The sequence below is a fragment of the Pristiophorus japonicus genome, chromosome 18, assembly GCF_044704955.1.
Source record: "Pristiophorus japonicus isolate sPriJap1 chromosome 18, sPriJap1.hap1, whole genome shotgun sequence".
Classification (NCBI taxonomy): Eukaryota; Metazoa; Chordata; class Chondrichthyes; family Pristiophoridae; genus Pristiophorus; species Pristiophorus japonicus.
The window spans coordinates 79209339-79235197 of record NC_091994.1 but is presented as its reverse complement, the minus strand read 5'-3'; positions in this window follow the sequence as shown (position 1 = coordinate 79235197).

Genomic DNA, 25859 nt, shown 5'->3' with positions numbered 1-25859 from the left:
CCAGTGCCATGATGTGAACCTCACTGTCTCACACAATGTTAAGTCTTTGCAGTACCTGCCACTTCTCTATGTGTTCCTGAAAAGTAGAGGTTCAATTCACCAGCCATGCCCTGTGCATGCAAGCGTCACACACCTTTTTGTTCCCTACTCAGTCTCGCCCCTCCTCGCACTACCGTTTCACTCTTAATGTGTGTTTGCAAAATGTCTGCCTGATCCATAATCTCAGGTGGCTCTCACCTCATCCCACCTTTCCCACATGCTCTGTGCACAGCGACACAGATTCTAATGGACATCGGCACACTTCCAGACAGTGGGAGCTACTCTACTATGGAAGGCACATGTGCCACACGAAGAGCTGCACACTCACTTACACCACCTTCTTTTTCTTATTGCAGGCAAAATTGGCTCATAATTGCCGGGAGCAACAGCGGACCGGAGGTGGGAAGCCTGATCTACAGGACCTCACTCAGGTTGAGGAGCGAGTGTCCGCCCTCCTGGGAACACCAGTTGGCACGGTAGCGGGTAGCGAAGCGAGGGGAGGCTTGGAGGCCAGCTCCCCAGAGGGTCAGTTAGCCCAGGAGTCCCGCCGAGAGACAGGCAACTGTGGACCTGGACCTGGACTTGGAGGCTATGTCCAGGGAGTGCATGCAAATGCACTGTAAGCTCATGGAGAAGGTCCCGCAGAGCATGGACACACTTGCTCTGAGGTTAGGGGGAGGCCGCCTCAAGCACTGCCCGTGCCTCTCGGGCACCGAACCCATCCTTGCCCACTCACAGAGGGAGATGGGCTCAACCAATGATAGTGGAGTCCCAGAGGAGATGGCACATGCCATGATTGACATGGCAGCAACTATCGCACCACAGGCCCAAACCACGCAAGGACTTCATGATGTGATGCTGTCAGTGATTGCTGGCATGAACTCGCAGACTGCTGCATTTCAGGCTCAGTGTGCTGAGTCAGTCTCAGTATAATGCCATGCGCACACTGACTGCTGCCATCCTCTCTGTGTTCCCCATAGTCCAATGGGGAAGTGACGGTCCGAAGCAGGCCAGAATTGTGTGCTCACACATCGTGCTCCGGATGCTGACGCTCCACCCTGTGTGAAGGGCAGTGGGCCGCTGGAAATGGAAAGTGCTGTCCTTCCTCAAGATCACAGCATTACAGCTCGCACCACTGCCACTCCGCCTTTGCACCTGAGCCATCCCAGACTGCTGCCGCCGATGCTGAGGTGGTGCAGTCCGTAACCCAGCCTTCCAGGCCCAGAGCTGGTCCAGGGCATCCTGCTCTGTACTGTCTGCCCCACACACAGCAATCCTCAAGCAGCCTTACTGTAGGCACTGAGGCCACATTGAGGAGGAGCATGAGGCGTGGGAGGGGGGTAAAGGTAAAGGGTGGCAAATGTCAGAGGAAATCTGAGTGAAGACTTTGCCCACCATGGACAGATGCCCTCATCGTGTAAATTATGACTCTAAATATGTCGTTGCATTGTTTGACGCAACCTATTGTTGTGAGTGTGTGAGCCTAATATGCCACATGGATGTTGCTGTGAGATGACTAATGGAAGGAGCCTCTGTCCAGACATTATGTTTGTTGCTCTTTCTACAGGACATTGTATTTTGTTTTGTTAATTGCCAGGGAGGGGTTTGGTTGTGGTGTTTGAGGCGACTACATTGGTGTCGTTAATAAAATTTTACTTTGACCATTTTGCATTTGCATCTTGTGACTGATTGTGGAATTTAACGGAGATGTGTCATTGTGGAGACACATAGCGTGGTCAGTATTAGCTGCATCCCTCAGTTTCCTCCATTCAAGAGAACTGATGCGTGAGGAGCCGCTGACACATGGCTCTTGCACCGGCAACATTGCCACACTGCCTCCCCCGTGGATGGTGCTCCTATTCCTCGTCCTCCTACTCCTGAGGTGGGGCTACAATCCCCACTGACAATGCCTGGCCCCTCCTCATGATGGCCAAGTAGTGCAGCATGCAGCAGACCACAATAAATTCCGACACCTGTTGAGGGGAGTATTAGAGGCTGCCTCCAGAGCGGTCCAGGCATTAGCAACGTCGCTTCAGTACCCCTATTGCCTGCTTGATGATGTTGCGGGTGGCCACATGGCACTCATCATAGCACTGCTCCACTTCTGTGGTGGGGTTCATTCTGTGGTGGCTAGTCCATATCCTTTGTCCCCGAGCAGCCAGCAGCGCCGTTCCCATGGTGGCCGAAACAATCATGAGACAGTGCTCTCACGCAGGATGAAAGCATCATGTGCGCTCCCCGGATAGCAGGCATTCACTGCAAGGATGCACTGCGTGTGGTCGCACAGCAACTGCACATTTAAGGAGTGGTATCCCTTTCAGTTTCTGAATACCTCTGCATTGTGGAATGATGCTCGCAAGACCACGTGTGTGCAGTCAGTGGCTCCTTGAACCCTCGGGAAGCCCACAATCCTACCAAACCCACATGCCCGCTCATTCTGACTCTCCCTGTTCATTGGGAATGTTATGAAGTCCATTCAGTGGGCGTAGAGAGCCTGTGTGACGTGGCGAAGGCAGTGATGTGCAGCATATTGAGAGACGCTACATATGTCCCCAGCTGCAGCCTGGAAGGAGCCGGAGGCCAACGCCACCGTGACCTTCACTGCGATGGGCAGCGTAGTCCTGGTGCCGATGTGAGGCTGCAGGTCTGTCTGTAGGAGATGGTATATCACTCTCAGCACTTCCTTTCAGAAGTGCAGCCTTCTCACACAGTGCTCCTCAGAGAAGGTGGAGGTATGAGTGATCATGCCTGTAAACCCGTGGGGGGTAAGGCCTCCTGTCCAGACGTATATGGCCTCTCCTCATTTGTGGCCCTGCATGGCCAACAGCTCTTCTATGTTGACACCACCTAACCAGAGCATGGAGTAGGCGACACTGGCGAACTCGTAATGCTTAAGTTAAATTATTTCACACAAGCTGTTAGGACCCTGTAATGGCAGATCAATGTTCCGATTTGAAGCCAGAGGTCCACGCAGCGTGCTCTATGGAAACATTGCACTCAGTGTGCCTCTGATTTATGTTCCTCCTCTCTCCCTTTAAATAGCCTGCAGATAGTGCCAACGGAAGGTGGTACCACCTGATTTCTCAGGCATGATTAGGGGCGGATGCTAACTGAGGCGGCCGCACTTAATTTTGCGACTGGGTCACTAGTGGGTTGTGGACGACGACTGATATCATGATCTGACTGAAAGTACACCGCGAGGGGCTAGTGTTTTGCACCGCTGCTAAACCGGTACCAAATTTCCTGGCGGGGCACGGTAAGCTGCGCGGTAAGGGCGGTAAACAATTCCAGACGCATTACCGCCCCTCCAGGGTGATAACAGAGGCACTACACAGCCGAATTTCCAGCCCCATGCATGGGTTTTAAAGGCCTGTCTATTGTAGACGGAAGCACAGAGGAAGGTGGGAATTCCATGGTTTCGAGGTCCGGGGAAAGAGTGAGTTAAAGTAGGAATCAGTACAACGGGTCTTGATTTCATGGTGAGGATGTAGGGAGGAGGAAGGCTGGTGTATTTGGAATTTAGAAGGAAGAAGAGAGGATACGTTCAAAAGACCATTGACCAGAGTATTAATAAAATAGAGAACAAGAAAGCTTGGGATGAGGTAAGGTTAGAGGTGGAGATAAGAGAAAAGTCACACATCAAATGGCAATCCAAAACAAATGAGGAAATTCTGTCTTTGACAGTTGAGTGTCGATGTTTAGGACCAGAAGAAGGCCATTCAGCCCCTCCAGCCTGTACTGCCATTCAATTACATCATGGCTGATCTGCATCTTAACACCATTTACCGGCCCGGCTTCCATGTCCCTTAACCCGCTTGCCTAACAAAAATTGATCAATCTCAGCACGCTGATGCCGCTACGGCAAGCAGCTCTTCTGCCCGGCTATCACATGATCCTGGTTTTGCATCCACCAGAACGTTACTTTCAGTTAGCAGGGTGACACGCAGCGTGACATTTACACACAAGTCCCAATCCGTCAGCATACCGTGTCTTGGGGGTGAGTTTCCTCGGACCTTCTCCTGGTCCGCTGCTGTCACTTTGGTGGAAGCACCATTATTACACGGAAATGTTGAACTGCCAAAGTTTTGATGGTGAAGCAGGTTCCCTCAGGAAATTCACCCCCTCCCCTGGTTATTCACAGCACAATCACTGCACTCGAGAATACATTTGCTGGTGTCGAGCATTCACCAAGGAGCAATGTACTTAAGTCAGTCCTGATTGGTTTTGCTTAATAGCAATGATTTCATCAGTGGAATTTAATTTCTAGTAGAGCACCTCAATTAACAGCTCAACTCATATAAATTGGGATTCTGAAGTGCATTGATGTGCTAATACTAAAAGATAAGACACGATGAGCTGTTGTGACACAGCACATATACACATGCATTAACACAATAATAACATTAAATAGAATTCTAATAGAATAGCTGTTGCTGTTTATTTTCTAATTTGTAACATAGCAAATTGGCCGAATGCTATGCTACATAGAGAAGAGTGGATGATGCGATGGGTTTGACACTGGCCTTTAATCTCTGGAACCAACTTGGGTTCTAATTTATCTCAGACTGATGAGATGGAAGTTTTTAGTCTGTTGGCTGTGAGGGTGCTACGTGAAATGTGGAGACTCACAATCCGTTTCCTGCATCTGGAATGATTCAAAATCGCCTGTGTATTATTGTCTGGTGTTGTCAGTCCATGGCCATGGTGAAGGAAAACAGCCATTGAAGGAAATTTCTTCCAATACTATAACCACCAGCTTACTCGCTCTACCGCCAGCGCACCATGGTTGCAGGTTCTATTATCTACCAGATGCACTGCAGCAACTCGACAAGGCTTCTTTGGTTTCACCTCCCAAGCCTGCGGCCTCCATCACCTGGAAGGACAAGGGCGGGGTCAGCTCATTCTGATATCCATTGGAAGATCAGTAGTGCAATTCCCATATGACACACGATTGGTATACGGAGGTGGGGGGAGCTTGAAATAAGAATGGTTGAAGACCACATTCGAAAGCTGGGGGAGTAGCAGGTATGTAGGAGAGTGTTTAGTGCATTGACTTCCAGGTAGCTGTAATGGATGGCTCATTTGCGATTTTGTGCCATTTTGGAAGCATATCTTCAAGTGGAGGATCTGGTAGAGGGTCTCAAAGAAGGGAGTAAGGCATTGCAAAGAGACAGAAAAGAAGAGCACACAATTAGAATGAGGCTCACATAGTCATTTATTGCAATGCTGTTTGTGGGAACTTGTTGTGAGCAATTTTGCTCCCCCTTTCCCACATTACAGCAGTGATTACACTTCAGAAGTACTTGGTGGTAAAGCAATTTAGGACATCCTGAGGTCGTGAAAGGCATTATATAACTGCCTGTCTTTTTTTTTCTTATGCATTTATAGTCTTTCTTTCTCTGTTACAGTCATACAGAAGATGGTGTACATATTTTGGGCTGACTTATTTAATCGAATAATTAAAGCCAGTTAAAAGCTGGTGATTAAGGCCAAAGAAGCCCCATGCTATGTGTTCTAGGATGGGTACTGTATTGAAGGGTTTATTTGAAGATGGGGGAGAAGGAGTTCTGGTAGTGGTGACAATGAGAATGCTTCATCGATAAGTTTAATTCCGGTAACTGTTGCAGCCACTATTGAGGAAGCCTCTGAGCGATGGTCTTGATTATCTACTCCTTGCCTCCAAAGCAGCTGGGGCACCTCCTCTGAAATCTCCATGTCCAGGCCTTTTTGGATGGCAAAATTGTGCAGGGTGCAGCAGGCTATAACTATGTGGGATACACAATGAGGAGCATATTGCCAGGCCCATCCTAATCTATTGAAGCAGCAAAAGTGGCCTTTTAAGAAGCCAATGATCCTCCTCACTGTGATATACAGCAACATTCGGCAGACAATATCGTATCAATGGCCTTGACACCATGTGGAGCATATCCCACTCCACTGTGAAACTGATCTTAACAATTCAGGTGGATCTGTTGGTTCCCTGGGGGCTTTACAATATTACTGTAGAGCCTTTCGAATGCTATGGGAAAGTGAATGCACCAACCTGTACTCTCCTCAATCCTACTGGGCAGAGAGCAATTCAGACTTCAGTAGATTTGGGATCTTACAGGCAGCAAGTCACACTCTACACCTCCAAGTTAACTGCAGTTTAATATATGTTTGGTGCTTAAAAGAGGGTGTAGTGTCAGCTTGGCTCAGCTGGTACAATGCTTGCCTCTAAATCAGAAGGTTGCGAATTTAAGCCGCATGCGAGAATTTAACATGTAATCTAGGGGACACTGCAGTCCAACCCTGAGCGAGCTGGTGAGATCATATCTAAATAATAATAATAACTTGTATTTATATAGCGCCTTTAACATAGTAAAACGTCCCAAGGTGCTTCACAACAGTGTTACAGACAAACAGATAAATTTGACACCGAGCCACAGAAGAAATTAAGGCAGATGACCAAAAGCTTGTTTAAAGAGGTAGGTTTTAACGAGCGTCTTAAAGGAGGAAAGAGAGGTAGAGAGATGTAGAGATTTAGGGAGGGAGGGAGTTCCAGAGCTTAGGGCCCAGGCAGCTAAAGGCACATCCATCGATGGGTGAGCAGTTATAATGAGGGATGTTCAAGAGGCCAGAATTTGAGGAGCGCAGACATCTTGTGGGATTACAGAGATAGGAAGGGGCGAGGCCATGGAGTTGTTCTGGTGGTCCAGGTGGATGTTGAGGAACTTTCAATGAGTAAAATTCTTTTGGTATCCTGGCCTACATTTTTCCCGGAACCAATGCTAAAGAAACTATTTAATTGGGCGTTCTTTTCATTGTGAATGGAAGCCATGCCGTGTACAAAATGGCTGGCGTGTTTTCCTGCAGAAAACAATAACTACACTTCAAAGTAATTCTTGGTCAGTGAAGGGTTTTGAGATATTTCTAAGACTTCATCAGGCACTGTATCAATGCACGTCTGCTGCTCTGTGTTTTAACAGTATTCTCATAACCTTGCAGACTGTCCTCTCCCCAAACCTCACAACTCTTTGGCAGGGATGGTTGATAGATTCTATTACAACTGTCTGCATAATTTATCATCTTAGTGTTAAAACCATAGGGTTGAGCACCACCTGGATCAATGCACTGAAATATTTATAGGAAAGAGATAATCACGCTGCTCCTGAAGATCAGCTTATTACATTCTGGTGTTTTTTTTATTCTCCCTATTTCTGTTCAGACGTCATTTTGCTAACAGAACAGATCAGTCTTACAGGATGGATTTATGTAAATCTTTTGGAGGTGAAACTGATCTTCAGCGGTGGGACAAGTCAAGGGTTAGCGAATCGGCAGCCGTTTTACATCCCCGCTCGATAATCTTTTCCATTGAAGTGAATGGACAAAAAAAACGGGCAGGGTGTAAAATGGCTGCTGATTCACTATCGCTCGCTTTGTGCTACTGTTGAAGACCAAATTTGCCCCCACCTTCTCCTCACTTCTCCAGCAAGAAAGCCTGGTAGAAGTGGGATAGATGAGACACAATTTATTGTGAAATAATTGTGACATTTATATCTGTTTCTTTCTTTTTGCAATTCCAGCCAACTCTAGTATAAAGTATCATCACTTGTTGACGCAATTTTAATTACGTGCCTTCATACTTATCCTGTTATAAGATGTAAATAAACTGCACATCTTACACACACAGGAACCTGCATTCATTCAGGCATCTGGGCACCTGAGCCTCTCCCACAACTGCTGCAGTCCGATGTTACGTCCCATGTAAGGAGGTCATCAACTAAGAGGAAAAGCTTTAAATGCCCAATCTCAACATCCAGGAGAGAAGACACCATGACAGACAACCTCACTTTCGCGGATAAAATATTAAATGGGTTGGGAAAGGTAAGTCTGGAATATGTTACATTAAAATAAGGCAGGGTAGTAGAACCTAAGAAACAGGAGCTGGAGGAGACCATTTGGCCCTTCGAGTAAGTACGCACACCGTACGCACCCGGATTGACCGCAATTTACGCCCAACAAGTTATCAGTCTTCTTTCCTCTCAGTTCTAAGTTTGCTGCTCAGTAAGCGCCCAAAGCAGCTGTAGCCTAATAAAGAAATTGTGCAGGAAAGCATAACATCGATTAACTTCGTGGCCAGAGAGCGTGGAAAGTGTATCACGCCTTCCGATAACAACAAAAGGAGTGAGGGGAACGGTCCATTAATCTCTGATCATCCTGCAGTTAATCACACACTGCTACTTTGTAACTGACTGCTCAGTTACAAATGAAGATTAAAAATAGTTTCAAAGGCTGCCCATTCTGGGAAGAAGCTCATTAGAATTGTTAAACAATTGTAGAACAGTATGCTCCAAGTTAACCCTTTGCGGTCCATGCAGTGCTGCTGCGAGGCACAAATATGTTATCAGATGTTAGCCTTTACCTCCTGAAACATGAATCTCTCCACTCCTATTGTGGAGTTTCACTCGACAGGAGAGAACCGACTGCAGAGGCCACTTGTAGGACTCTCCGATCTACGTTCACATTGAAAGAGACTCTGTGCTGGGATAGGGCTCACAATTTCAGGAGTCTAACATTGTGCCAATACGCTTCTGTGTGAGGCATTTAATTCATCACATTTAAATTGCTTCCACCACTAACAGACCTATAACCACCAGTATTTTACCCTAGTGTTACACAATTACAAAATGCGCACTCCAGATCGTACCTAGTTTTCCCGTCCTCCCTCCAGAGCTTGAAAGCCAAGCTCGGAGACACTTAACCATTCCTTCTTGATTTAGCTCATCTTACTTCAAGTCCCACCGCACATCATCTAGACTGAAACATCAGCGCAGCGCTGAGGGATTACTGCATTGTCAGGGGTGACGTCTTTAAAGTGAGGTGTTAAACCGAGGCCCTGTCTCCCATGAAATTTCCCGTGGCACTATTTGAAGAAGAACAGAGGAGTTCTCCTGGTACCTTGACTAACATTTCAATCAACATCCCAAAGCAGATTAACTGGTCATTCGTCTCATTGCTACGTACAAATTGGCTGCCACTTTTGCCTACAAAGCATCTGTGGCTACACTTCAAAAAGTAATTCATGGAAGCCATTTGTGATGGCCAGAGGACATGAAGCGTGCAATATATTTGCAAGTTCTTACATTCTTCCTACTCCTTTCAACCTTGAGTCCTGCACTGTGTGTCTTGGCTTTTCCTACATTACAATAGTGACTACACTCTAAAAGTACTTCATTGGCTGTAAAGCGCTTTGAGATGTCCGGTGGTCGTGAAAGGCGCTATATAAATCCAAGTCTTTCTTTCTTTCACTTGGGTTTGTCGATAAATAAATTAAAAATGCTCAATACACAAACATCTAGTTATTGTGTAAATCTGAGAATGTCCTCCACTGAAGAATTCTAAAATAGCATAGATCCCACAAGGTCACAAAGTAGAAGAATTCTGTGGCCATTAAGGCTATGGTTGAGAAGAATAATCCTCTCCTCAGTAAATATGTAGCAGTGACACTCTGTGCAATGGGCAATCATACCAATTGGCTTATACTTTAATCACATAGGAAATCATGAAACGGGAAAAGGCCATTCCAACACACTCCTTCCACACACAGGCCCCAAGTTTCCACATGATTTGCTCCTGATTTTTAGGAGCAACTGGTGTAGAACGGAGTATCTTAGAAATCGGAATTCTCCACATTTAGTTTTCTGCAGTTCTAGTCAGGTAGAATAGTTTCACTTTGGAACAGAATTTTTTTTTCAAAAGAGGGCGTGTCCGGCCACTGATGCCTGATTTGAAAGTTTCCACAGTGAAAACGTACTCCAAACTAACTTAGAATGGAGCAAGTGAAGATTTTTGTACGCTTGAAAAAACCTTGTCTACACTTTAAAAAATCAGACGCAGGTTACAAATTAGGCATCGGGAATGAGGTGGGGGGGGACGGGGGGGAAGGGAAGTCATTAAATTCTACAATCAATCCTTAGTTATACTTATACAAATATTATACAAATAAATCCAACCTGAATAAAAATTTATAAGCAAAGAAAAGATTAAATAAACCATGTTCCTACCTGTGTGAAAGTGCTTCAGGCAGGCCTTTCAGGCAGTGGTGTGGCGTCAATGTCTCAACGGCAGGGCAGGCAGCAAGCAGCCTTCGAGCTGAGCTGCGGTGCTTGAGGCAGGCCTTCATTCCCCGCGAAGATGCAGCACCCGGATGGACTTGAGGCCATTCAGCCATGGGACTGCAGCGGCGTCAGTGGCTGGTCGGGAGCAACAGCAGCCTTCGAGCTGTGAGGGGGACTGACTGAGGCCATTTGGACAGGGAGAGGCAGCCACATCGACATCTTTATATTTAAATTTGCAGAATGGGTGCACCACATATTATACAATGGTTTGCTTCCTCATGCAAGAAATTCTTTGTTCTTGGTGGAAGTTGATCCATTGCAAAGTTGAATTGGCACTTTTATTTCTCCAAACACACAGTCCTTAATTTGCAGGCACCGGTTCTGCAAGTTTAGCAGTGAAAAGCTGAACTCACTGATTTCAGCAGGTGATTTATTCAGCAGTGCTGCTAAAAGCACTCCCTCACACACAGAAATATCAAGAAAATTAAAATACAAGCCTTTGCAGGGGTCCAAGAAACAAATCTTCACTTTTTCTGCAGCACTTTTAAAAATGGCCGAGTGCCAATGTTTACTTCAGACTGCGTGTGCGCAAACGCTCCAACGCGCACGTGCAGGGTTGCCGGCACCAAGAAGCCTCATTTAAATTGTACCCACCCCCTCCTACTTACAAAATCGGCGCGAGTGGTAGGCTCCGCCCCCTGTGCGCCGCGCCAAGCAGACATCGAGCTCCAAGGAGCTCGAGAATACCGCATTTTTTTTCAGGCGCCGTTTTCGGCGCGAAAAACAGGCGCCCAGCTCTGAGGTGCGCCTTTTTCGCCGCATGTGGAAACTTGGGGCCACAATGTACAATCTGCTGTCATGAACTTACCCAAGCAATTTACTCTCCTTGGGAAGGTACTGCAAAGTTTCCCCTGCATTCCTCTATAGATAAATCAGGGGAAACTCCAAAATATGTATCTAAACCTACATTAAGCATTATTACCATCATACATTATCCATCTTTCGGGTGAGACGTTAAACCGAGGCCCCATCTGCTCTCTCAGGTGGATGTAAAATATCCCATGACACTATTTCTAAGAAGAGCAGGGAAGTTATCCCCGGTGACCTGGCCAATATTTATCCCTCAATCAAGATAACAAAAACAGATTATCTGGTCATTATCACATTGATGTTCAATTGGTTGCCGCGTTTCCCAGATTACAATCGTGACTACACTTCATTGTCTGTAAAGCACTTTGGGACATTCCGAGGTCGTGAAAGGCGCTATATAAATGAAAATCTTTCTTTTTACCTTTTATTATAATTAATATTAATTATTAATCATTATTAATTATTACCATTATACATTAGGCACACCCGGCCAGTTCCTTCATTGGCATGACATTTGGCTGATCCTAGGGGTCAGGAGCCATCATGTTTCATAAACATCGATTTTATCTCTGAGTTGGGAGATTCTTCCCATGTACTATGTGTAGGATAATTTCAATTAAGCATGTCCAGCATAGAGGAAGTACTTCTTCTGGATATTCATGGTTATCATCGTTGTCGTGTATCCTACATGTTTACTGCTTGTACTATTACATATGTTGTGCCACCAGAGGGCATTACTATGGGAAACTTGTACACCAGCTGTATGGTCACTAAGGTGTGCCACCAGAGGGCATTGCAGTGGGAAACCTGTAGGTTACCTGTACAGGTGTGCCAGGCCTAGTATAAAAGGCAGGCCACCAGGTGTGATCCTCACTCTGGAGTTACATTAAATGGACTAAGGTCACTACAGTTCAAGCACAACACATTGCCTCGTATAATCATTATCAGTGCATCTAAAGACATAACAATCGTAACATTAACTGCATTAGTTAGCAGTCTATTCCACATATCCACTACTCTATGAGGCAAAAGATTTTTCTTATCTTAAGGTTGTCCATTATTACTTCCAAACTAATACACAACACAGCATCTAAAGCTCCAGAACCAGTAAATGAAACCAGAGAAGGAGTTAACATCATAGATTTCATTTTGTTTTGCTGTAAATCCAAAGGCCACTTGACCTTCAATTTGCAAGTAGCACTCTTAATTAAAAGGCAATTTATTTTTATATAAAAGGTATTGGGATGGATTTCCGTCTTCATTGCAACTGGAAAATTGCCCAAATGCAACGAAAAAGACCAAGTACATCAGATCTCCGCCCCCTTTGCATTCTGTCGCGATTCCCTGGGATTTCCAGTATCTCAGAATCTGGCACCAACAGGGAAACTGATGATCCCTGATAACAGTTTAATGGGCAACAGTGAATGATTCCTCCTGGAAGTATCTACCCCACCAAATTCCAGCACTGCAACAATTGGGGTTCATTCAGCAATTGTACACTTCAAGGTCATAAAAAAACAAATGGCTGAAAGGCTCTTAATGGCTCAGTCCGAGTATTTGCATTGTGTGGTGTGCTACTAAGTCGTACAATCCGCACTCGATCCATGGTCTATGCTGAAGGAATGATGTTGGCTAGGGGTAGGTAACTTACAGCAGTTCTATAATATCAAAGGACTGCAACATAAGAACACAAGAAATATGAGCAGGAGTAGGCCACCTGGCCCCTCGAGCCTGCTCCGCCATTCAATAAGATCATGGCTGATCTGATCTTGGCCTCAACTCCACTTCCCCGCCCGCTCCCCATAACCCTTGACTCCCTTATCGTTCAAAAATCTGTCCATCTCCACCTTAAATATGTTCAATGACCCAGCCTCCACAGCTCTCTGGGGTAGAGAATTCCAAAGATTCATGACGCTCTGAGAGAAGAAATTCCTCCTCAATTCCATTTTAAATGGGGGACCCCTTATTCTGAAAGTATGCCCCCTAGTTCTAGATTCCCCTACGAGGGGAAATATCCTCTCTGCAACTAGCCTGTCAACCCCTCTCAGAATCTTAAGATCACCTCTCATTTTTCTAAACTCCAATGAGTATAGGCCCAACCTTTCTTCATAAGACAACCCCTTCATCTCAGGAATCAACCTCGTGAACCTTTTCTCAACAGCCTCCAATGCAAATATATGCCTCCTTAAATAAGGGGACCAGACCAGTATGCAGTACTCCAAGTGGCCATGGGGCCATACCCTGGCATGAATCAATGCCTTCAAGAAAAAAAAAACAAGAATAAATTGGGGAGTAGTGCATGAAATGGAAATGTTGTACAAATGTGGCAAGGAGAGATTACATAAGAACATAAGGAATAGGAGCAGGAGCTACATGGCCGTTCGAGCCTGCTCCACCATTTAATAAGATCAAGGCTGATCTGATCATGGACTCAGCTCCACTTCCCTGCCCATTCCCCATAACCCTTTATTCCCTTATTGCTCAAAATTCTGTCTATCATCGCCTTAGATATACTCAATGACCCAGCCTCCACAGCTCTCTGGGGCAGAGAATTCCACAGATTTACAACCAGCTGAGAAAAGAAATTCCTCCTCATCTCAGTTTTAAATGGGCGGTCCCTTATTCTGAGACGATGTCTCCTAGTTTTAGTTTCCCCTATGAGTGGAAATATCCTCTCTGCATCCACCTTGTCGAGCCCCCTCATTATCTTATATGTTTCGATAAGATCATCTCATTCTTCTGAACTCCAATGTGTATAGGCCCAACCTACTCAACCAATCTTCATAAGTCAACCCGCCCATCTTCGGAATCAATCTAGTAAACCTTCTTTAAACAGCCTCCAAATGCAAGTATTTACTTCCTTAAATACTGAGACCAAAACTGTACGCAATACTCTAGGTGTGGCCTCACCAATACCCTGTACAGTTGTAGCAGGACTTCTCTGCTTTTATACTCTATCCTCCTTGCAATAGAAGCCAACATTTCATTTGCCTTCCTGATTACTGGCTGTACCTGCATACTAACTTTTTGTGTTTCATGCACAAGGATTTCGAGGTTCTTCTGCACTGCAGCACTTTACACTTTTTCTCCATTTACATTATAATTTGCTTTTCTATTTTTTCTACCAAAGTGAATAATCTCACATTTTCTCACATTATACTTCATCTGCCAAATTTTTTCCCATTTACTTAGCCTGTCTGTATCTGTTTGCAGATTTTTTGTGTCCTCCTCCCAATTTGCTTTCCCATCCATCTTTGTATCATCAGCAAACTTGGCTACATTACACTCGGTCCCTTCATTCAAGTCATTAATATAGATTGTAAATAGTTGAGGCCCCAACACCGATCCCCGCAGCACCCCATTAGTTACTGTTTGCCAACCGGAAAATGACCCATTTATCCCGACTCTCTGTTTTCTGTTAGTCAGCCAATCCTCTATCCATGCTAATATATTACCCCCAACCCCATGAACTTTTATCTTGTGCAGTAACCTTTTATGTGGCACCTTATCGAATGCCTTCTGGAAATCCAAATACACCATATCCACTGGTTCCCCCTTATCCACCCTGCTCATTACACCCTCAACGAACTCTAGCAAATTTGTCAAACATGATTTCCCTTTCATAAAACCATGCTGACTCTGCCTGACCGAATTTTGCTTTTCCAATGTCCCGCTACTGCTTCCTTAATAATGGACTCCAGCATTTTCCCAACGACAGATGTTAGGCTAACTGGTCTATAATTTCCTGCTTTTTTCTGCCTCCTTTTTAAAATAGAGATGTTACATTTGCGGTTTTCCAATCTGCTGGGACCTCCCCAGAATCCAGGGAATTTTAGCAGATTACAACCAATGCATCCACTATCCCTGCAGCCTCTTCTTTTCAAATCCGAGGATGTAAGATTGTTTGAGGTGGCTTCACACTGATGCAACACTTGTATTGTAGATACAACCCTTGATACCTCTTGTCCATTAAGATTTTAAACCAATGTTATATGTTAGTCCTGCTGGTGACTGAATGGTGGCTGAATCATTGGGGGTCAAATTTAACCTAACTCTCCCGATGCATTTTTCCTACATATAAAAACAGAAAATGCTGGAAACACTCAGTAGGTCCAGAGAGTGCAGAGAGGAAGGGAGGGTTAACTTTTCAGGTCTGTGACCTTTCATTCGAACCATCCTACATATTGGTAAAATTCAGGGTGGAGGAGGTGGGGTGGGGCGGGGGGGGGGGGCGGGGTTGAGGAGAGGAGGAGAAGCTTGTCTGAGACCTTTTGGCTACTCTATTTTACATTTTGTAATTGCCAGTCCACTTGCCCTACATATTGAGTGAACATGGTTATGGGATTTCAATGTTCTTGCAGAGAAAGAGTGAGCATAAAGAAAGGGTTTGGTGGTTACACACATGTTAATCCATAAGCAGCAATGTAAGGGCAGATGAGGAGAAACTATTGCCCCCCTTCCTTCACCCGAGGCAATTTTGCATTTGGAAATGCACCCCTAATCTGAGTGATTTTTTTAGACCCTGACCCAACAACTGGAGGTAGGCAAGGATCTGCACCTGGACACGCACTCAAAATCTCAGCCATCTGAAGTTATTTTTCCTTGACCTTGTATGTCATGTTGATTTGAGGCATTGGGTATGACACCGCCTGTGTGCTGCACCTTGGTCATGCTCCCCAACATTGTATCCGAGTTCTGCCAATAGGGATATCCGTGTTGAACTTAGTGTTATGTATGTAATAATTCGATAGACTGAATACTGTAAACTCACTCAGGTGCAAACCTGGCTCAGCTTTATTCGGGCCCAAAGTGCCCGCATTACATGGTGGCTAGCTTTATATACCTGGCCCGCACACACGTGCGTACAGCCCCATGACCTCCGACAGTTGCACCCCCTGGTGGCTAGTAACCCCAAGCATACATACATGACAACATCCCCTTTCAAGATCTTAGTATCAATCTTTTTACAAGTTAAGACGGTCCGGGGCTTTCCGCTCACGAATTGATCGTCTCAGTTCAACTCCAGTTCTGGGCGAGCGTTCTGAGTCAGTTATGACTGGAGGATGGGTAGCCGATCTGATGGGAATGGCAATGACCATGTCAGAGATTGAAAGTCCAGATTCATTGATGACGGCGAAGTCCTCTCATGAATGAATATAGATTGGTTGGTCACTGATCGTATCTTCCTCAACTTGTTCCAGTTCATCCGTGTGCCACAGCTTTATCTGTTTCCTGCATGTTTGCCCATTCTTGAGCATGACAATCAACACTCTGCAACCCTCCTTGGCTGTAACAATACCGGTGACCCACTTGGGACCTTGACCACAATTTAGCACATACACAGGATCGTTAACAGAGATGTCGTGTGACACAGCAGCATGATCATGATACCACTGCTGATTTTGACGTCTGTTTTCAACACGATCATTCAAGTCAGGATGAATGAGAGAGAGTTTGATCTTGAGACCTCTCTTCATCAATAGTGCAGCAGGGGAGATCCCGGTAAGCGTGTGGGGTCTTGTCCTGTAACTAAGCAATATGATGACAAGCGAGTCTGCAGTGAACCCTGAGTTACACGTTTCATACTCTGCTTGATTGTTTAGACAGCACACTCTGCTTGACCATTAGAAGCAGGTTTGATTGGTGCTGACTTCACATGTTTAATGCCATTGAGTTTCATGAACTCTTGAAACTCCAGACTTGTGAAGCAAGATCCGTTGTCGCTCACAACGATGTCAGGCAGACCATGAGTAGCAAACATGACACGATGGCTCTCAAAGGTAGCTGTGGATGTACTGGATGACATGATTATACATTCTATCCACTTGGAATATACATCCACCACAACAAAAAAATCTTACCCAGGAAAGGACTCGCAAATTCGATGTGGATCCTCGACCATGGTTTGGATGGCCACGACCACAGACTCAGCGGAGATTCCACTGGTACTTTGCTTAGCTGCATGAAGTTGTTGCACTGATGCACACATGATTCCAGATCGGAGTCAATTCCAGGCCACCATACGTGAGACCTGGCGATGGCTTTCATCATGACAATATCGGGATGAGTGCTGTGTAGATCACGTACAAATTTCTCTCTGCCTTTCTTAGGCATAACAACACGATTACCCCACAGTAAACAATCTGACTGAATGGATAGTTCGTCTTTGCGACGGATGTAAGTTTTGGTCTCATCACACACTTCCATAGGTATAGCAGACCAATCACCACTAAGGACACAATGTTTTACAACCGATAAAATCGGGTCCTAACAGGTCCAGGTCCTAACTTGTTGAGTAGTGACAGGGGTTCCTTCACTCTCAAAAGCATCCATAACTAACAGTAGATCTGCAGGTTGTGGCGTCTCCACCTCGGATGTGGGCAAAGGCAGACGGCTCAGTGCATCGGCACAATTCTTGGTGCCAGGTCTATGGCAAATTACATAATCATAGGCAGATAATGTCAGCGCCCACCTCTGGATGTGGGATGATGCAGTGGTATTGATACCTTTGTTTTCCAAAAACAATGAAATGAGTGGCTTGTGATCCATTTCAAGTTCAAAACGAAGACCTAACAGGTACTGATGCATCTTTTTAACCCCATACACGCAGGCTAAAGCTGCTTTTTCAACCATGCTGTAGGCTCTTTCCGCCTTTGATAAACTTTTTGATGAATACGCAACAGGTTGTAGTTTACCCGACTCATTAGCTTATTGGAGCACGCAGCTAACCCCATATGATGAAGCATCGCAGGCCAATACTAGATGCTTACACGGATCATAATGTATCAGCAACTTGTTCGAGCAAAGCAGGTTTATAGCTTTCTCGAAAGCTCTAACTTGAGACACACCCCAAACCCAGTTGTCACCTTTTCTGAGCAGCATGTGCAGTGGCTCTAATAACGTGCTCAATCTAGGTAAGAAATTATCAAAGTAGTTGAGTAGACCAAGGAACGAACGCAGCTCCGTCACATTCTAAGGCCTGAGTGCATTTTTGATGGCCTTGGTTTTTGAATCCGTAGGCCTGATGCCATCAGCCGCAATCTTCCTCCCCAGAAATTCGACTTTCGTTGCCATGAAGACGCACTTCGAACGTTTCAGCCTGAGTCCCACTTTGTCTAGACAATGTAGGGCCTCTTCAAGGTTGTTCAGGTGTTCAGCAGTGTCATGACCTGTGACCAGAATGCCATCTTGAAACATGATGGTTCTAGGGACGATCTTCAGTAGACTCTCCATGTTCCTCTGAAATATGGCTGCAGCCGAGCGAATTCCAAAAGGACACCTGTTGTAGATAAACAGTCCTTCATGAGTTTCTTTGACATATCAACGAGCTCCTGTGTCATAAAGGCTGATGTCAGATCCAATTTAGTGAACGACATCCCACTGGCTAGCATTGCAAACAGGTCATCAGCCTTCAATAACGGGTACTGATACTGTTTTGAAAATTGGTTGATCGTGACCTTGTAGTCTCCACAAATCCTGACAGTTCCATCACTCTTCAACACAGGAACAATGGGACTGGCCCATTCGTTAAATTTGACTGGTGATATGACCCCTTCACATTGGAGTCTGTCCAGCTCAATTTCGACCTTCTCCCTCATCATGTACGGAACAGCCCGAGCTTTGTGATGGATGGGTCTTGCACCCGAGTCCAGGTGAATCTGCACCTTGGCTCCCGTGAAATTGCCGATGCCTGGTTCAAACAGCAGGGAATCTTGCTCAGCACTTGAGCATACAAAGTGTCATCCACCGATGACAACGCCTTGATATCGTTCGCATTACATTTGATTTTTTTCGAGCCAATTCCTGCCGAACAGCATTGGACCATTTCCTGGAACCATCCATAATAGTACAGCATGAACCATACCATCATACGACACCTTGACTACTGCACTGCCAATCTGAGCTCTTTGGTGTAAGTACGCAACTTGACATTGACTGGACTCAGCTTAGACTTCACAGCCTCAGTGTCCCACAGCTTGTCGAATGTCCTTTGGCTCATTATCGACTGACTCGCACCCGTATCCAATTCCATCGATACCGGCACGCCATTTAGTTTCACATTAACCATTATCGGTTGGCTCTTTGTCAGGAACGAATACAGTCCATACACTTCCTCCTCCGGTATCTCAGGTTGCATATCCACGTCCGCGCTGGACTGGTCGTCATCATCCATGTGGTGAGTCGCAGCACGCTTGTTCAGTTGTGGACACGTTCGCTGAAAATGCCCCACTTTCGATCAGCCTTTACAGATGCACTGTTTAAAACAACACTGATGATGCCGATGATTGCCCCCACAACGCCAACAGGGTGAAATCGGATTCGTACCCATTGGCAGACTTTGAGCAGCTACAGATTTCACATACGCAATTGAGTAGACCCTGCCATAAGCAGCTCTGCCATATGATGACACAATCTTGTTTATAGTACTTGCCGTGGAGCTCCGACTCTTCGATGATATCTGCCTTAAATTATCATCCATCGTCATGCATGCCTGGGCAATCGCGATGGCCTTGCTCAAATCCAGCATCTCCGCAGCCAATAACTTCTGGAGGATCACCTCGTGGTTGATTCCTATTACAAAGAAATCTCACAGCATATCTTCCAACGTGTCTTCAAACTTACATGGCCCAGCAAGACGTCTTAGGTCGGCGACGAATTCCGACACATCCTGGCCCCCAGAACGAACATGCGTGTAGAATCGATAGCGTGAGATGATGATGCCTTCTTTTGGTTTGAGATGGTCACGTACCAGAGCACATAATTCCTCATAGTCCTTGTCCGTTGGACGTGCAGGCGAGAGGAGATTCTTTATGAGGCCACAGATTTTCGGACCGCAAACAGTGAGGAAAACCACCCTGCACCTAACTGCATCAGTCGCTTCTTCCATTTTGTTGGCCTTGAAGTACAAGGCCAACAAATCCGACCAGTCCTCTCCCTCCTCGAATCGCTCCAGAATTCCAATGGTGCTCAGTTCGCATGCGAAGGTTCTTGAGTTACCTTGTCGCCAAATGTTATGCATGTAATAACTCGATAGACTGAATACTGTAAACTCACTCAGGTGCGAACCTGGCTCAGCTTTATTCGGGCCCAAAGTGCCCACATTACATGGTGGCTAGCTTTATATACCTGACCCGCACACACGTGCATACAGCCCCATGACCTCCAACTATGGCGCCCCCTGGTGGCTAGTAACCCCAAGCATATATACATGACACTTAGTATCTGTGAGAGTTGGCAGTGTAGCACTCCAGGTAATCTAAGATCTTCAGCCATAGCTCAGTGGTAGCACTCTTGTCTCTGAGTCAGAAGGTTGTGGGTTCATAGTCTCACTCCAGAGACTTGAGCACAGAATCTAAGCTAACACTCCCAGTGCAGTACTGAGGGAGTGCTGCACTGTCGGAGCTGCCGTCTTTTAGATAGTTAACCAAGACCCCATCTGCCCTCTCAGGTAGACGTAAATCATCATCATAGGCAGTCCCTTGAAATCGAGGAAGACTTGCTTCCACTCTAAAAGTGAGTTCTCAGGTGACAGTACAGTCCAATGTGGAAATTTCAGTCTCTGTCACAGGTGGGACGGACAGTCGTTGAGGGAAAGGGTGGGTGGAGAACGTGGTTTGCTGCACGCTCCTTCCACTGTCTGCGCTTGATTTCCGCATGCTCTTGGCGACGAGATTCGAGGTACTTAGCGGATGCTCTTCCTCCACTTTGGGCGGTCGTTGGCCAGGGATTCCCAGGTGCCAGTGGGGATGTTTATCAAGGAGGCTTTGAGGCTGTCTTTGAAAAGTTTCCTCTGCCCACCTGGGGCTCACTTACCTTGTCAGAGCTCTGAGTAGAGCACTTGCTTAGGGAGTCTCGTGTTGGGAATGCGGACGATGTGGCATGCCCAACGGAGCTGATTTAGCGTGGTCAGTATTTCAATGCTGGGGATGTTGGCCTGGGTGAGGACACTGATGTTGGTGCGTCTATCCTTCAAGTGGATATGCAGGATCTTGCGGAGTGGTACTTCTGGTGGTACTTCTCCAGTGCTTTGAGATGTCTGCTGTATATAGTCCACATCTCTGAGCCATACAGGAGGGCGGGTATCACTACTGCCTTGTAGATCATAAGCTTGGTGCCAGATTTGGGGTCCTGGTCTTCAAGCACTCTCTTCCTCAGGCAACCAAAGGCTGCGCTGACACACTGGAGGCAGTGTTGGACCTCGTCATCGATGTCTGCCCTTGTTGATATGTTTCTATGGCACTATTCGAAGAAGAGCAGGGGAGTTATCCCCCATGTCCTGGCCAATATTTATCTGTTAACCAACATTATTAAAACAGATTATGTGACCATATATCTCATTGCTGTTCATGGGTCCTTGCTGTGTGCAAATTGGCTGCCGCGTTTCCTAGAATACAACAGCGACAACACTTCAAAAGTATTAAATTGGCTGTGAAATGCTTTGAGACTTTCTGGGAATGTGAAAGGCGCTATATAAATGCAAACCTTTCTTTTTACTTCACTCAGGAACCAGCGAAGCTCAAAGGTGGACGCACGCTGCCTGTGCTGATCTGGAGCGATATTTAGAAAGTTTAGAAAAAAGCCCTGATACTTGCCTGTTAACACATTACTGAGAATGATGCCCACACGAAGGGGAAAAAAATCACTTTCTGGTTTCCTTCATTGACGGACTGCAATTTAGCATAGCATTTTGAAGTGGGATTTGAAGTTGTAATTAGAAAGGCTTCAGTGGAACTACACTCGTGAGGATTTGTAATCTTTCTTCGTCATTTCTATCTCGTCTCAGATTCCGATGGGACAAACTGCAGCCAATTTTATAAAATTGAAACCAAGTATTGAACAAAATTAGAATGACTGAGGCTGCCTGCTCCTGGAGTGATTAAAAAGTTCCATTCACTTATGAGAATTCTCAATATTCCAAAACTCCAGCATTAATTGAATCACTAATTTAATTACAAAGACCAGCTCAGATTTCTTTCCATTTGACGACGTGTAGAGATAATGCATAAAACTCTCATTGCACAGCTGGTCCCTGCTGTGGCTGGTTTTGTCTTGCAGATTGTGTGTGGCACATTTTAATGGAGATTTCTAATGCCATCTCTTGTGACATTTGATCTGATTTTTTCTTTTGCGGTAATCCAGTAATTTGTGCAACGGAGGCTTCATTAATACCAAAAAAATATCAGTCTAAACAGGAGCCGAGGATATATTGGATGGCAATTCAATGATATTTATTATTACAAGTCGATTTTTTTTTAAATGGTGAGAAACTTTTAAATGTTGGTGTTCAGAGAGATTTGGGTGTCCTTGTGCAAGAAACACAAAAAGCTAGCATGCAGGTACAGCAAGCAATAAGGGAGGCAAATAACATGATGTCCTTTATTGCAAGGGGGTTGGAGTATAAGAGTAAGGAAGTCTTGCTACAATTGTACAGGGCCCTGGTGAGACCACACCTGGAGCACTGTGCACAGTTTTGGTCTTCTTATCTAAGGATGGATACACTTGCCTTGGAGGCGATGCAACGAAGGTTCACTAGATTGATTCCTGGGATGAGAGGGCTGTCTTATGATGAGAAATTGTGTAGAATGGGCCTATACTCTCTGGAGTTTAGAAGAATGAGAGGTGAGCTCATTGACACATACAAGATTCTGAAGGGGATTGACAGATAGATGCTGAGAGGTTGTTTCCCCTGTGAGGGAATCTAGAACTAGGGGGCAGAGTCTCAGCTTAAGGGGTAGACCATTTAAGACGGAGATGAGGAAGTTCTTCACTCGGAGGTTTGCGAACCTTTGGAATTCTCTGTCCCAGAGGGCTGTGGATGCTGAGTCCCTGAATATATTCAAGGCTGAGATAGATAGATTTTTGGAGTCTCGGGTAATCAAGAGACATGGAGATCAGGCGGGAAAGTGGAGTTGAGGTCAATGATCAGCCATGATCTTATTGAACGGCGGAGCAGGCTCGATGGGCCGTAGGGCCTACTCCTGTTCCTATTTCTTATGTTCTTATATTCTTACGATCTCCCATGGTGATTCGCAGGAAGTTAAGACCAAGTGCAAACTCCAGGTGAAGCGGGTTAGAGGGTGGGCAATAATTGGACTAAGATGCGCAAATGAAATTCGGGCCCCATTATAAAGCAATACATTGCATCCTCATTTTTATATTTCTATTGCAAATTACTATGGCCACATTTATAGCCAAAACTGCCTATGTAAATTTGGCACACTGCAATTATACCCTCTCACAGATGTGGCGCTAGAGGGAGAGTGTAATAGAGTGTGACAAGTTTACATTGCCATTTTCCATTATAAAAATGGACATAAGAATATATAACAGAAACATTGACAAAACATGCACCCAGATATAAAATGTTTTTGTATATTATCAGTCGATCTCCCATGATGCTGCACAAGGGGACTCTGGACCAAGTGTAGTCAGATTGTGGAGTTAGAGGATGAGGGATAATTGGAGCAGGGTATGCAGAAGTTAAGCAGTCTGCATTTTAAAGTCTACGGATGGAATTTTCCAGGGGGGTCAACGGGCGGGATTGATGATGGGTCTGGTTGGAAATTTGATATTCTTGACAGCGGGTGGGGATCCCGCTTACCTTTTGCATTTGACAGCTCACCCATGGGATCCACGCTGGTCGTGGACCATGTCTGTGAAGCTGAGGCGGGAGCTCAGTGACCATTGAATCAGCTGATGAGTTGACAGCTTCAAATGTAAAGTAAAATCTCCCAGCTTACAAGGATATCTTCCCTCAGCCACACCACAATCGTTTCCTCACTGCATTTCCAAGACAGATTCACCATGCTGCAGCAAGTATTTACACAAGTGTCCATCCAGTCAGACCATGTTACCTCTCTCACCATTGACAGATTGCTTCTGTCACCTCTACTTCACCTACCATCTATTCCATTAGAATGTGTGCCCTTTATACTCTCTTAAATTGGTCCTCAGATTCTCACCATGATCAACCCCAACTCCAGCAGCACCAGGCACACCAGCAGCACCAACAACACCAACCTTCTCTGCAATCATCTGATGCTGCACAAGACACAGGCCATCAGCACCTGACCACATTTCTGCCTGGGAGGCCAGGGATGGCCTCACCATGGCCAGTTTTACTTCACTTGATGCTGTGCACCCTGGCTGCCACATAAGCACCAGGTTGGCACCACCTCACACCAACACCATAAAGCATCCCTACAATGCCCAAGCCATTCCTTTCATACTCATCACCATTGCAGGGGATACCGTTATGTCTCACATTCACTGCAACTCACTAATCTACTTCCAAAGGTGCACACAAATTTGTCCAAGAACTCAAAGAACTGTTGAAAATAAAACTTTCAATGTTTGACACCATATTAACAGAAACTTTACATGAACATTGCATAAACACCCATGTCCCTACCCTTGTGTGTTGTTATTTGGTATGATTGGATTAGGATGAGGGTGAGTGTGAGGGATGGCTAGTGAGATGGAGATGTGATAATGTAGATAGAGAGGGATGGGTGGCGGTCCAAGGTAAGTTGGTGTGAGTAAGGAAGTGCAGGAGTAGGGTAGGGAAGGCAGAGTGATGGGGATGTGATGAGAGGACAGCAGGATGAGGTTGAGTGTGGCTTTTTACTAACGTTTTGTGATCAACTGAGATCATTGAAACATTTGCATCACAGCACCCAGGTCCTCCTGACCACATTCCTGCTTGTGTCCTCCTGTGTAATATTCAACCAGGCTGCGTTGGTCTCCTGGGGTGGTCTCTTCTGCCCATTAAAAGGGAAGAGGACCTCCCTACACGCTGTGACTCCCTCCATAAGCATATGGACACTGACAGCACAAATGTCAAAATAAATTTGGACATGGTCCCTTTAAGGAAACTAACTGATGACATGTCATCAAATGACGTCACCGGACCCGCTTCCTCTAATTGGCCGGGAAATGCGCTTGGCGGGCTTAACATTCGTAATTTTACAGAGCGGGATGGAGACAGCAGTGGACCTGCCACCGACGTCGCTCGCTGTGGGCCTGCCAAGGTGGGCAAAATCCCGGCCATACTTTTTGTCATTATTACATTGCTTGTATAAGTTCCTATATTCATTTAACCTGCCCTTTCCTCATTGGCAGGAGCTGGGTATTTACAAGCAGCTATAAATCTTCAGAAAATTTCTTCAACAATTGACCTCCAATTGATTTCAGGTTGTTACTATACAGAAGGTTTGTCCACTGGGACAGACTAGATTAAGCATAGTGCAGTGCGCCAGACTAGCCATGAGCAACAACAGAGGAGATTGACATGTGTGTCTGACCAATATTAAAAATATTTCACATAGCATTCACTTTCTGCAAGCATAACACTTACTTCCTGTCATACTGCCGACGTCATACTTTAATGTAAATTCTAACTCGTTGTGAGCAATGCCACAGGAGATCTGCTGGTGCATATTAGATGTTCTGTACATGCATATACAAAAAAGCAAAATGTGCAGAGCTGAGCACATTTAAGTGATTTTCCTGTGGGTCTTCGACCGTGAAATTGCGAAAAGTTCTGCCCTAATCACAAAAGTTAAGGTGCAACATCTTTATTGAGCAGTGCTTTGCTATTTTCTCCCACTTCTGACATAGAGATAAATAAAGGTCGAGATTTGATAGTTGTCTTCAGGACTCGATTACTTTTAATAATTCAGTGTGTGCTGGTTCATGCCTTTATCATGACTTTTTGAATCTCTGCTAAATCAGCAGCCCTTTCGTGGCACAGTATTTTCATATTCATTTCCCTTTGTGACTGCTTTTCACACAAGGCTTATTATCCTCGAACATGGGAGGGTCAATAAAATCTAAAATCATTTACAAGTC